Source organism: Simochromis diagramma, unplaced genomic scaffold (genome assembly GCF_900408965.1).
Source record: "Simochromis diagramma unplaced genomic scaffold, fSimDia1.1 OVJJ01000573.1, whole genome shotgun sequence".
Classification (NCBI taxonomy): domain Eukaryota; kingdom Metazoa; phylum Chordata; class Actinopteri; order Cichliformes; family Cichlidae; genus Simochromis; species Simochromis diagramma.
In genome coordinates, this window is record NW_024387391.1 from 29738 (window position 1) to 43315 (window position 13578).

A 13578-nucleotide genomic window follows, 5' to 3' on the forward strand; every position below is an offset into this window, starting at 1 on the left:
CCTTGGAAACGTGCTCAGCGTCACCAATATTATACAGAAAGCTCCCGTTTGCAAAAAACCGAAGTGCAATACAAATAATATGTACAGAACTGAGAGCATGTCCGCGATGTGTCACATGAGCAATATTAGGCCTGAGGATGTTATTCAAATAAATTATAGATTGTGCTGAAAAACGGTAACGTTCACACAGGAAATCATCAGGAAATGATAAAATGTCCGAACGCGCTCTAATCACTCTCTCCCGGCGGAGAGCTCTGCGGAGAATTTGGGCTTCAACATCTACTGGCTCTTCAAGGAAGGGACACGCCATGTCTGACACTTCCTACAGTCAGGTTTCCGATACAGAGGCGGAGAAAGTCAGGGTTAGTTGAAGTAAACCTGCTAGGGGGCAGGTTAGCTTCACGGAGTGTGTCGTCATAGTAACTCACTCAGAATTAATCTAAACTCGCTTTGTGAAACCGAAAACCCAGAGTTTTCGTTAACTCAGGGTATACTTACTCAGAGTTTGCACTAAACCGGCTTCCTGAAATAGGGCCCAGATCTAAATCCAATCAAGAATCTGTGGCAAAATCTGAAAACTGCTGTTCACAAACGCTGCCCATCTAATCTGACTGAGCTGGAGCTGTTTTGCAAAGAAGAATGGGCAAAGATTTCAGTCTGTAGATGTGCAAAGCTGGTAGAGACATAAGGCAAACCGGATTATAAGGAGCACTGTTGATTTCCAGAAAAATCAAAGGACTGATTTTTAGAGTGCCTTGATGGGAGCCATATCTTTGGTCAGGTGATAAGTGATAGCCTCCGTAATTTCTTTGTGCCTGCGGGAGTTCGACGGGTATAGGGAAGCGCTGTATAAGGTTCCCGTTATTGATGTTTGGGTGGTTGACCGGGATGGATTTTCTCCTGTCACTTTCTCGTCATCCCTGACGTGCTCTCCGTTGTTTTTCCCTGCTAATATTAGCATCACACGGCACAGCTTCTGTATCACGTGGTATAAGGCTCCGCCCTTGTCATTTGTTGAGCAGGAAGAGTGAGCGCTTGGTTTCATGCAGAGTACGTAGAGTACGTCCCGGATCAAAATGCGGTACAATCGTCGTCGTCTTTTTTTTTTCTTTTTTTTTTTTTAAATCGTCATTTGGAAATGAGATCGCACATAAGTATGAATCGAGATCGCGATTTTCTAACGATTAATCGTGCAGCCCCAATCTGATTAGTCGACTAATCGCAAAAATAATCGGTGACTAGTCGACTATCAAAATAATCGTTTGTGGCAGCCCTAATGCACACAGGGAAAAGTTAGAGAGGAAAAGAGAGAGCAGGAAATTACTCTTACTCTTAGGACGTATATGGCCCAACAGGCCTCGTGATACAGATGAGCTACATCCTCCTGGAAAGCAGCTGCCAATACAGTCTCCCCCATCTGCTGGAAGGCAGATGCTTCAAAACAGAGTGAGAAGTAAAGAGAGAGGGAAGGAACTCAAACAAATTAACACTATATTTTATCTTTAATAATCATATATATTGCTTTACCAAAACAGCTTGTTTTTGTGTTTTTTAAACTACCATCTCTCTTAAACCAACTTGAATTGAACAGTGAGCACAGCCACTAAGTTCTATGTAACAAAAATACAGGGATGGGAGGGAGGGAGACGGTACCTGCACTGACGTTTAAAAAGAAAGAATAGGAGGAGGAGGGGTGGAGGTGGTGGAGCTCTCCGACAGGGGGAAAACTGAGATTTCAGTAAAGCTCAGTCCAAAGCACTTTCCTAATGATTTCCCTGTAACATTAGTCCTCGAGGTCCCCGTCACAGCAGACTACTGTGAGCGCCACCAGACAGTTAATGAGACAAAAACGAGACGCTCTTACAGCCAGGAGGCTGCTTCCAGATGACGCTTGATTAATTTGATTGATTATCTGTGAATAAGTCTTGAGCCTCTCCTCAGTTCTTTATATTTTGCCTGTACTGAGCCAGATGTTCTTCTTCTTCCTTCCTTTAGACTTTCTGAAGGTCATTTAAAGTTTTTCTTTGGACATTAACTGCTTTTTCACCCATTTTCAGTCCAGTCCTTGTACCTGATCGCTTTCAGAGCGATATTTTTGTTTTTTGGGGGAGTTAAACCACTTAACCTAACTCAAGGGGACAAACCCGAGTTGTCAAATACAATACAAAACACACAACTTAGCAAAGAACCAATTTTAAATTTTATCTTTAGGGACTTTATTACTAGCAACCTGTCACAGAAACACACTATTTAATTTCTTTGGATTGGGAAAGTAGGAGACAGAAAAAAGGGGAGAAGCTGAAAAATCTATCTACAGTGGAGGAACAGTACCTGAAAGTCATGTCAAAAAAAATTCAGCAAACACCTGACACAGGACCTGAAAGATGCACTTGGTCCTTCAGTTGATCCATCTAGTGTTCGCCAAAGCCTCATCTCATGGTGTCAGTGAAGGGTGGCTGTCAAGAAGCCATTATTAAGGAAGGGAACAGGGAGAAAAGGCTGAGGGATGCCAAATTACACAAGAACTGGACTGAAAATCAGTGGCAGCAGGTCTGATGGAGTGATGAACCAAAATTTGACATTTCTGGTTCAAATTGTGGTAATATGTCTACAACCACCTGTAAACTACTGTACAGCTCTGCCATAGTTTGGGTCTGCATTTCAGCCAGGGTGTTGGGGATTTCGTCAAAATTGATGGAATTATGAAAAGTACCACCAGACTTTGATGCACCATGCAATACCATCTGGAAAGCGTCTGATCGGCAGCAGCTTACTAAACACATCGAAACACCATCATTCATGGACTGACCTGAGCCGTGTGGGATCATCTCGGCAGAGAATGGAACAAAACGGCAGCTGATATCGAAAGAAGAGCTCTGAATGTCCTTAAAGAAGCTCGGAGAACTATTCCTGAAGACTACTTAAAGGAATTCCAAAGAAATGTGCCTAAGAGAGTTCAGGGCGTGCTGAAGATAAAGATGCTCCAGCTCATTACCTCATTATATCAACTCTGTTTTTGCCTTTTATATTGTATTTTCATGTAAACTTTTCAAATTTAAACTGTTGCACCCGTTTCCCATTACCCAGCAAGTTATATGTTAGAATTAAGGTGTGGCTCAAACTTTTGCACAGTCCTACATTTCCCATCTATAAAATGATTTGACACCTGATAAACCTTTAAAAGCACTGACCTGCCTCTCCAACTATCTGTTTTAAACAACACGCACTTACCAGCAGTTGTGTTGCGTTTTCGTCAGGTTAGTGGCTCAGACCTAAAACAGCCCAACATTATCTCTAATTCAGGTCTGGACCCAAGCTGACCCATTAAAGTACGTGGTACTCCTTTTATTTGTACTTGTGTACTCAGGCATAAATTAGACTTTTCAGGTACAAACTAAATAACACAAAGAGGAGCTTATGAATAAGAATGAAACTGAGAGGCCCACTGCAAGAAGATACACACCCACGTGCTGAGATTGTAAAGATGAAAAGTGAGCAGAGGAAAACGAGCGTTTCAGGACAACGAGGCGGTTTCCTCTTCTTCCCATCTGGCAGCCTCACAGCGGGGAGATGTGAGGTAGCCCCAACCTACCTCACATCTCCCCGCTGTGCAAGAACGAGCTCAGCAACACAAGCATCCTCTCTCTTTCGCGAGTGCATATGTGCACATCTACAGTGCTGCATGCCAATGAACCCATTTTCTTGGAGCACCTACACAAGCTGCAATCTACAGATCGTGTTTCACAGCGCTACAGCGAGAGGCAAACACCTCCCTCTGTTTGTGCTTCATTCTAGCTTCGCCTTTCTCTTCCCAACCACACACACCAACACCTTCCTCTTGTGAATTTTATTTTAATCCTTAACATAAAGACAGCTATAAATTAGGATAATCAAACTTGATTTATTACCTCCTGCACCCCCCCACTGTGTGTTCAACAGGAAGCTAAAGACTGGTGCTGTTAAAGTGTTCAAAAAACAGCAGGAGCTCGGTGTGAGGCCACAGTGGGCCAAAAAACACAAGATGACCTCCAGCGAGGACAAAATGTATCTGGACGTCTCTGTGAGCATCTGTCTCACTGTGTAAGTGTAGCACAGTGTCTGTGTGTGCATGGCTGGGCAACAGAGACAGCACAACTGAAAGCCAGCACTCAGACGAGGACCCGGTGCATCATCTGTCTCATCTCAGCCAGTTTACTTACAAACTCTTTAAGTTTGAATTTTAAAGCCGACAATGTGCACAGGGCAGTGATATTTAAAATGAAGGTAAACTATTCCAGTCTCTGCAGCCCCAATTGTGTATCTCACACACACACACACAGTCCTGAATTCATTACTGAAGTCTCATCCAGACGTTCAATGTGCTGTGTAATTAAATTGAGACGTGGGGTCAAAATTCCCACCTAGATTGAGTGAGATGAAATAGAAATCGGCTCTCCTCTAACTGACTTTATAGAAATAATTACATAAGCTGCATTTATAACTGTTATTAAATAACAGCAGCACACGAGAACTGAAGTGTAATCCCAGCACATTTCGCTTCGCTTGCACTGATTCTTTAGAGATGACGACCGTGGTGGGTAATTAAGGGCAAACAATATACAAGTGGCGTGAAAAATGGAGGCTGCATTACCTTTCCAAAGCTTCCTTTCCCGATGGCCCGCAGTATCTGGAAGTGGTCAAAGTTTACTGTGGAGAAAATGAGAAGCAGTTAGTGAGAACGTGTCAGTTTGAGCTGAGCTATAAAACAGGGAACATGACATGTACAGCACTGTGCAAAAGTCTTGAGCCATCCCTCATTTGCTTCCAGGGATCCGGACTTCCCTGTAATCTTTAAAGTGGTATTAAGGAATAGCTCTCCAGGCTTTTTAAAGTGTTTCTGATTTTTAATCCAGGGCTTGTATTTGACCACTTTTTGTCTGTTAAGACCCTTCACACTAATCTCTGAAACATTCAAACATAAACAGACACCTAAGTCACGGAAAGGACCAGAAAACTTAACAAAGAACCAATTTTAAATTGTATCTGTACACATTTACTTGCAGCCTATTGCAAAAAAACAAAAGCCCACATCATTTGTTCTCACTTCTTTAGTTGAAGAATGCAGTTAATAACACCGTTAACACAGACTGACCTGGCAAAACACGAAAAAATAAGGGGGTGGTTCAAGACTTTTGCTCGGTACTGTATGAGAAATGGAAATGTGCACTTCACAATGTATCGCTGCACTTCGGCAGTACTGTGAAGATTAAATGTTTTTTCCTTCCCGATGCATGTGAAAGGTTAAGACTTACATCTCCAAATGTACTGGAACTGATTTGAACCAGAGGACTCAGCCACACTGTTACTATGTACTGCATAAACACGTTTACCGATGAAGGTAAATCAGACGCTGTCCTGACTGTGTGGCTAAATTTTGTGCTGAAAGCATCAAATCAATTGAATATGATTAACTTGCTATGAGAGGTTTTTACTCCAAGTGTGACTTTTTCTGGCTTCATACACCTTTCAGGGTCAAATTCAAGCACTTTGTGAGCACGTTTAATGTCCATTTTCAACATTTTCCAGCACATTACCATAAAAAGGATGCATATTTTACTTCGCATCACCTGAGTAAGACCACGTGAAAGGCCAAATTAATAAGTCTTCTCATCAGATATTGATGCTTCTTTCTTATGTGACACAAAAAACAGGAGGAGACAGATCTTTGCTTGTGTTGTTTTTTAAGTTCATTCATTCAAAACTAACTGTAAGACGCTTAACTACATTGCAGTCTGTGTTATTGTTGTAGACCTAATTATCACCTTTAAAGTGTTTGTGCTAATAACATCATGTAGAGTAAGACAGGCATAGAGAACAGCACTGACTGGGAGAGGCTTTGAACAGATGACATACTCAGATCAATTCAACACTTTAGACTTTAAAAATGCACAAGCGTCTTTCAAAAACCCATTTATTTAATCTATCATCATTGATATTATTATGTACAGTTATAATGTACTGTTCATCTCCCTTAAATAAACAGGCAGCCTTAAAGTGTGAAATAGTCACTTGTCTACTGTCTCAGTGGCTGATAGTGCCCCACAGGCCTCAATGTCAGCTTGAAGCCATTATGTTTCAATTGTTTCATGATAAACAGATTTTGAATGAAAGCGAGGAAACTTCGGTAGCACAAAAAAGTGCCTATTCTTTGTTCCCATACGGTTCAGTCATATTACCGTCATTTCCCCCTAAGGTGTTCCCAAAGACACCAGGTTAATACTTGAAAAGGCTGCAGCGATACACAAAAATATCATCAATATTCTGTTTACTTGGTGACAACGTCGCTTTTAGCCTTCAATCAGAAAGCCTGACGTTGGCTAGTTAAGCATCGGGCTAACGTTTAACGCTTTCACTTGAGGGAAGTAACTCGTATTACTGCTACTGCTGTGTAATCTTGGTTCAATTCACAGCATATTCTACAAGTTACCCTGCAATAACTAACTGTTAGAATAGCGCCACCGTATTGTATCGCACTGAGTGCACTTCAATCCTTTATCCCGCGAGTTTGCTAGCTAGCAAAATAATAATACCAAGTTTAAACAAATAACATGTGTAACGTACACACTCGAGAAAATTATTTACTAGTACTTACGCAAACTCCCCCGTTGTGAAAACGTACAAATCCTTCTTGTATTTTTCGTTTTCCAGCAAACACTCATTAAAACGGCCTCCAGGCACATTAGCGCACTCACCCCCGACTGATCAGGGAGGGGGTGGGGGGTCACACATTGAAACAGACTAACGTGCAGAGGTACAGCCCAGGCAGAGAAATGTTGCTTTTAGACTTTGCGACTCGTTTTATTTCTCTATCTGATAAGAAAACTATTCAATCAGATAGTTATTTGTGGTGAATGAAATACGGTTACAGTTTCAAGAAGTTTTAAGCACCAAATCCGAAATCCAAGCACTGCAATATTAAAATCCAATTCAATTTCTTGTTTGCTCCGAAATCTACGACATGACTATATACAGAAAAGCTTGACATGGTATGCAAAAAAACCCCCGAAGACAATACAAATACAAATACATGAACAAAAAATGTTTAAACTGTCAGTTATGTCATTTTAAAATTTTTCAAAACTAACATTTTCTTTGATTGACTGATATTAAATTGATTAGGGTCAAGTCTAGTGTGAACAATATTACACAAACAAGCACGTGTGTGCGCATGCGCACATATTAGAATCCCTTCGATGCGCACATATTAGAATCCTTCGATCCTTCTCATATGTGCGCATGCGCACATATTAGAATCGCTTCGATCGCTTGTGACGCGGAAACTTTAATTGATCCTTTCTGACGTCATAACTTTGCTTTGATCCCAAAACCCATAAGTAGGAGCGCTCACCTGTTAATTTATGCTTAACGGACGTTGACCTGCAGCAACTAAAACCCTTTCGAGAAGTTTTGAGAGCAATTTACGAGAGAAACCCCCACAAGTTCAGTTTTGTTTCTCACCAATCCACAGCGCAAACAGACACATTACACCATGTCAGCCAACCCATCCTTCGGCTCAGATGAACTTGAAATATCTAAAGGGACCATTTTGGGAGATCACCACATGGTGGAGGCTTTCCTTGGAGAAGGAAGCTTTGGTGTTGTAACGAAATGTCGCGATACAAAAAAGAACCAAACGGTTGCTATTAAAGTCAACAAGAGCGACCCTGAAATTCTGCTCCAGGCAAAACTGGAAATTTTCATCCTGGAGCAGCTACGACGCTTGGATCCAGACAGGTGCAACATTGTCAAATGGAACGGCTATTTCCTCGATGGAGAGCGCATTTGCTTGAATTTCGAACTCCTCGACCATAGCCTGTGGGACTACATAGGGGACCGGAATAACCAAGGTCTCCCAATGAGAGAAATCAGGCCAATTTTGCATTAGCTCGCAAATGCTCTATTCCACCTGGGTTCTGTGGGAATAGTGCATGCTGACCTCAAACCTGTCAACATCATGGTTGTGAACTGCAGTGAGTCTCAAGTCAAAGTCAAACTCATAGACTTTGGCATCGCATGTAACACCTCTGCAGTGATTCCTGGTGACTGTGTGGGGACAATTGGTTATTGTGCACCTGAGATTATGCTTGGCATTCCATACGACGAAGCAATCGACATGTGGTCTCTGGGGCTGGTAGCTGTGGAGCTTGCTACAGGGGTGCCTCTCTATCCTGGGGAAGACGATTATGATGTTTTGAAATTCATAATTGAAACCCAGGGTCAGCTACCAGATCATCTTCTAGAGTCTGGCTTGTACACTGACTGCTATTTCATCGAGGATAACTACAACAAACAGCGCTGGACATTTAAGACCCAAGAACAATTTCAATACGAGACAGATTATCGATCCAAGGAAACTCGATATATAAAACTTAAGCGTCTCGATGACCTCGAACAACTGCTGAAGGTTAGGCGAGGACCGGAAAATGGCCAATCATTATTTGTAAGGCTAATCAAAGAAATGTTGGCCTTGGATGCAAATCAGCGCATAACACCCTCGGAGGTTCTGAAGCATCCCTTTTTCGACCCTGGCCTCTCAAGGAGAACCCCCTGCACTGACATGAATAGTACAGGGGGACAAAACCTTGTGCTCTCTCAGCAGCAATCATCGTTTGGGTGGCCAGAATTCTAGGGGAGCTAGAAATTCTTGTGGAAAAAAAGCCCAAAACATAACATCAACAAAAACAACCAATGAATGTGGTCTTAAACTTGGGCACAATTTGGCTTGAAATCCATCAACTAATCTCTCAATATTCAAAGCGGAGCAGCAGACAACTTACCATCACATCAGTCCTTCAATCAGACCTACAACAAACGTCTTCCTTCTCTCACCCCAACCGGTCGCAGCAGATGGCCGCCCCGACCTGAGCCTGGTTCTGCTGGAGGTTTCTTCCTGTAAAAAGGGAGTTTTTCCTTCCCACTGTCGCCAAAGTGCTTGCTCATAGGGGGTCATATGATTGTTGGGTTCTCTGTATGTATTATTGTAGGGTCTACCTTACAATAATACATACAGCCTTGAAGTGACTGGTGATGTGATTTGCTGCTGAATGAATTGGGAACTAATTGGAAATCTGGATATTAATTAAATAAACCTGCTTTGAGCATCAATTAATTGTTGTTTGAAATTCTTTATAAATATATAAATATAGTGCCACTCTTCTACTGTTTAAATTGCAACTGTTTAAAACTGACTAATTTATTCATACACTTGAGCATAAACACACGCACAGTAAATGGCCTGTATTTGTACAGCGCTTTACTTAGTCCCCAAGGACCCCAAAGAGCTTTACACTACATTCAGTCATTCACACATTCACACACACATTCACACACTGGTAATGGCAAGCTACATCGTAGCCACAATTGCCCTGGGGCGCACTGACAGAACATTGCAGAACCTTCAGTACCTCGTATGAAAAATATTTGACTGTGTGTATGCTATTAGCATAGTTTGGATTTGAGAAAATCTAAAATAAATCGAAATTTGCTTTTAGAAGTTGTTTTATAAAGTTCAGTGGTATATTATGCATACAATAGGACATCTATTTAGATTTACATCTTCCACAGAAAAGACTGCACATTACTGAAACTTAGTATACTGGACTTTGTTGTTGTCCCACACAGGTTCAATTTCGAGTGGTAGATGGCTCAGTGCTCAGTCAACCAAGATTTTATGATAGTGGGCACAATGAGATAGATAAGCTGCTTGTAAACAGTACTTTTATGCTCTCTTTTTCCATTTGGATAAGAAAGAAAGAACCAGGAAACAAAGGCAAACAAATAATCTGTGCCTCTATCCCAGATTCACATTATAGGAACAGCTGCTCAATGACCACTGTAGTCTTTGCTTACTGCACTTTTATCTAGATCTATGCAAAGTGATCCACTACACCTACTTTTACAGCTAAATCATTTTATGAGCACTGATGCCATTTTAATCTGAGTTTCTACTCAAATACAATCAGTAAAGAAAAACACAGTCTGTGACGTTTGTTTTGAAGGAAAAGGTATTCCCTGCAAATGTTTATCTGTGTGAGACTATTCAGAAAACAGTAATTTTGTTTTATAGGTGAGACACTTGGCCTCTTTGTTCCTTGTTCTACGTTTGTCTTTTGTCCGATTACTCTGGAACACAAGATGGAAAACTGATATTCTCATGTTAAAAATATAGAAAAAGGATTTTATCACCCATAAATGTTAACTTCTCATGCCTCTAAGCACAAGCAGGAGCAGAAGTGCCCTCTGCAGTTTGTGTGTGGAAATGCAAAAGCTTACAGCACCTGGTATTCCCAGGCAGTCTCCCATCCAAGTACTGACCAGGCCTGACCCTGCTTTGCTTCCGAGATCAGACGAGATCGGGTGTGTTCAGGGTAGTGTGGCCGTAAGCGAGGGACTGTTTCAGAAACAGCCTCTTTATACATGCTGTGATGACACAGTCATGCTTACGTTTTTATGTCCTGTATATAAGTTGAATTGTCCAAAGCACAAAAATGTTGGACTTCCAAATGGTCCTAACACACTGTGTGCTCTCTGTCACTTTAACACTGTGCTGTGAGAAAGTAAAATGTGTTATTATGGTGACGTTACCGCAGGAAAAGCATTTTTGCAGCTCAGTGTTGAAGCTGCAGTTCACAACAAAGGTTTGCATGTTTTCGCTGTAACATGTGAAGCTTAGTACAATCCTATATTTTAAAGTGCGTGACATTTGCCAAGTATAAAAGGTCTTTTATAGCTGGTTTCTCTTACTTACGGCCATACCACCCTGAAAACCCCCGATCTCGTCTGATCTCGGAAACTAAGCAGGGTCGGGCTTGGTCAGTACTTGGATGGGAGACCGCCTGGGAATACCAGGTGCTGTAAGCTTTTGCACTTCCACACACAAACTGCAGAGGGCGCCGCTGCTCACTCAGTGGAGGCAGCTTGAGGAAAAGCTTCATGACAACGCTCCTGATTGCATTTCGCTTTTGTGCAAAACAAAACAAAAAAAAAACAACAAGAACGAAATATTTAGGAAATACACAAACTTATTTATTCTGTAAATGTAGAGAATGTCTACGGCTAGTCCGTCTGAGCTCAGTAGTGAGGAACTTGTTAACCTTGTAGCGTGCAGCGGGCACAGTGTCAACCTGACACTCTTGTGCAACGAGTTTTAACTCTTATTGGCTGCCGACTGCGGCCCCGAAGAATACTGAATAAATGCGCATCAGTGTGCTACCCTGAGCAGGGAACACGATATCATGGAGTTTCTAACATGGAGCAAGGTGAAGGTGACCGCCCCTGCTTAGCTTCAGAGATCAGATAAGAACAGGCTGGTATGGCCGTAAGTGAGAGGCTTCCTCGACAACGGGGTTCATGTAGATACTGTAACCCATTTATTGGGATTTAAAAAACAATTTAGAGTGAAGGATATTGATTAGTTTCTACTTTTATTTTTAATAGCTGCACATGACAGCACAGTTATAATGCATACTTAATGCTGCAATATTCACGTCATAAACAATTGTGAGTGTTTGCACAAAAACATCTACAGGTGCTCTGTGCATGTACAGTGATATTGATGTAACGCTTGAAGAATTTGACATTACTACATGAGTGGAAGAGCTCTTTGCGCAAGACTCACTAACCATCCTATTCGAAAATGAGCTTAAAGAGTGCCTCAGATCCGTTTCACTATTTAAACTGTCATTTGTGTGTTGAAATGCAAAAGCTTACGGCACCTGGTATTCCCAGGAAGTCTCCCATCCAAGTACTGACCAGGCCCGACCCAGCTTGGCTTCCGAGATCAGACGAGATCGGGCGCGTTCAGGGTGGTGTGGCCGTAAGCGAGGGACTGCTTCAGAAACAGCCTCTTTATATGTGGTGGATCATAAATTTGATTAGTTTTGAAGTTGTACATCTCTGTTCCTTACATTTCATGTCATGCCCTTATTAATGTTTTATTTGTTGCTTTGACTGTTTTTGAATAGAATATGCAGTGGGAATATAGAGGGAGATAAGTAGTGAAAGTTTCGCCTGGGTTGATTGTGCGTCGATCCATTGTTAATGCCTCAGGGCTCCAGTAGGTGGGTTCGCGCGCTTCCTCCTTCACTCAATACAGACGAGTGAGAGTGAGAGCTGCGTGTCTGTGCCTTTCTTTCACCTCTCCTCACTATTTCCCCTGTTTAAGGTAACTGTCATGCACAAATCTGTATAAATGTGTGTTACTGTTGATTATTACATTGTTATCATTGTTCATTGTAGTGGAAGATGTGAATTGCAGACTATTTTGCTGAGAAGTTCCAGTTAATCTGTTGCTGCGTATGCTAGTTTTCGCTATTACTCCGCCATATTGTGTGAAGATTTTTCTGTTACTATCTGTATAAGTTAACTACTGAAAGACATGCAGTACTTAAAGTATTATTTCATTGCTGTGAAAAGTTAGTGACTGTGTCAGCTAACATGTGCGAGTTAAAAATATGTTTTTGTCTAATGCTACAGTTCATGTTATCTAAAGTATTCTCATCAGCTAATGCAGCGAACAATAGTGACTTAGTTTGGATACAGTTGTCCTGAGACTGAGTGCATCCATAAGAATATTGTTTTGGTTGTATTGCTTCTGAAACTCAATACAGACGAGTGAGAGTGAGAGCTGCGTGTCTGTGCCTTTCTTTCACCTCTCCTCACTATTTCCCCTGTTTAAGGGCACAACATTTGGAGGCACCGCTGGGATGATTGATTCGAGGACCATCCCTGACCTGTAAGAGAAATCCTCTCGTTGATCATCCCCCCCAGACGACCCAGGTATCAGAAAGGAGCATAGTAAAGCAGCAGAGACATCGCTAGACCTACGTTGGTATCTGTATCCTGAAGTGGAAAAAGTGGCCACTAGGGGGCAGTAAAAGCCAACTAAGTCTGATCATTTCTCAACTGACTGCTTGTGCTAACTCCTATGACAACATGGAGTCTGAATTAGAAAAGCTACAGCTGGAGATTAAAGGAACACTGTATCAACTGACTTTAGAGCAGCTGACTAAATTATGTGATGTACTTCAAATCTCAGGACCAGGAAAAGAGTTTGTGATTAATAGAACGCGCAGTCAGCTAGTCTCGCATTTAGTTAAGTACCTTGAACGCACCGAGCTGGCTACCCGAGAGGATGAAGGTATGTCAGAACTTCTTAATGCCCAGGACATTATAAGTGACATACAAATGGATAAAAAACAAGGTGTGAATGAAACAGTGGATCCAGCTGTTCAGGACCAGGAAAGTAGCCAGGAGGAGATAGAGACATTAAGACTGCTCTTAAAACAAAAAGAGGGTGAAATGCATGACTTGATGAGGAATAGCATGAATCCTGCCTTAAGTCCTCGCACCCCAGTGAGAAACATTGTTCCAACAGCACCAAACAGTTCCATGTGGCGCAAAGATTTTAAGATATCAGGCCAAATAGGAGAGCCGGGGCAAAAAGACAGGCTGACATTCTCCAGTCTGGCCAAACAAATTGAGAACGGGCTCAATAGAGGCTACCCAGAATCAGAAATCACTGATGCTGTAATTCGTGCT

At 41.8% G+C, this 13578-nt stretch overlaps 1 long non-coding RNA gene and 3 other non-coding genes across 4 annotated transcripts; 1 reads left to right on the forward strand and 3 right to left on the reverse strand.

Moving 5' to 3' along the window:
- Positions 1–1332: 1332 nt before the first annotated feature.
- Positions 1333–7138, reverse strand: LOC120720268. The gene is made up of 2 exons (XR_005692852.1): positions 6632–7138; positions 1333–4686 (listed from the first exon to the last, which is right to left on the reverse strand). It is a non-coding gene; the product is annotated as an uncharacterized LOC120720268 (long non-coding RNA).
- A 3166-nt stretch (positions 7139–10304) lies between these two features.
- Positions 10305–10423, reverse strand: LOC120720271. The gene has a single exon (XR_005692853.1). It is a non-coding gene; the product is annotated as a 5S ribosomal RNA (ribosomal RNA).
- Positions 10424–10780: 357 nt separating this feature from the next.
- LOC120720273 lies at positions 10781–10899 on the forward strand. Its single transcript, XR_005692855.1, has one exon. It is a non-coding gene; the product is annotated as a 5S ribosomal RNA (ribosomal RNA).
- An 842-nt stretch (positions 10900–11741) lies between these two features.
- Positions 11742–11860, reverse strand: LOC120720272. Its single transcript, XR_005692854.1, has one exon. It is a non-coding gene; the product is annotated as a 5S ribosomal RNA (ribosomal RNA).
- Positions 11861–13578: the final 1718 nt, after the last annotated feature.